We start from the raw sequence: 952 nt of genomic DNA on the forward strand, positions 1-952 counted from the left end.
TTTCCCCACCCCTTCGGAAAAAAATTTCCCCCAGAAATATCTTTATAATTGTAATTTGTGTCATTTGAACGGTTTTTCTATAAAATTTCATCAATATATATATACCCATTTTCCTGGAAGTTACAAGGCGAAAATCGAATCTTGCGAATTTTCCAAAAGTCCTCTCTCCATCCCCACGTTCGTTTACGGAAACTTTTTTTCGTATTTGTTTACGCAAACTTTTTTTCATATTTGTTTACGCAAACTTTTTTTCATATTTGTTTACGCAAACTTTTTTTCATATTCTTTTACACCTAATAGGCTGGGTTTCTTTTTGTTTTCGTTAAAGGGTCTCAAACTGTATATTAACCCTCATTTCTTCAAATATAATTTTCCTCTCATTTTTAGTACTTCATCTAGTTCCCTTTCCTCTCTCAAGCATTTCAAAAGTTCTGACCGTGTTCTTTCTAAATCTTGAATCTTCGTTTTCATCTCAGCTTTTAACTTTTACATTTTTTTCCTTTTGCTCTCTTATGCATTCTAAAACTATAGAGTGTTTTTTTTTCTAAATTTTGAAAATCGATTTCTCTTTCATCATCTAGCTTTTTATATATTTCTTTCTTCACTTTTATTCTAGAAGGGTTGAACATGTTCTTTGCAAATCTAAAAAAAAAAAATAATTTTCTCCTCCTCGCTTTGCTCTCCACATTGTAGGTCTACACGTCTCCTATGTCTTAAGATTTTTGAACATGTTCTCTTCCACTTTACCAAATGTCTATAGGACTACCGATAAGACATTTTCGTCTGTGTCTAAAACTGCAATAACTACCACAGAAATTCCATTAATGGAAAAAAACCCATTACTTTTATACATAAAAATATGAAAATACACACACACAAACACATCTATCTACCTTTCTGTCTATCTATCTATCTGTCTATCTATCTTTCTGTCTATCTGTCTGTCTATCTA

Source organism: Octopus bimaculoides, chromosome 16, assembly GCF_001194135.2.
Source record: "Octopus bimaculoides isolate UCB-OBI-ISO-001 chromosome 16, ASM119413v2, whole genome shotgun sequence".
NCBI lineage: Eukaryota > Metazoa > Mollusca > Cephalopoda > Octopoda > Octopodidae > Octopus > Octopus bimaculoides.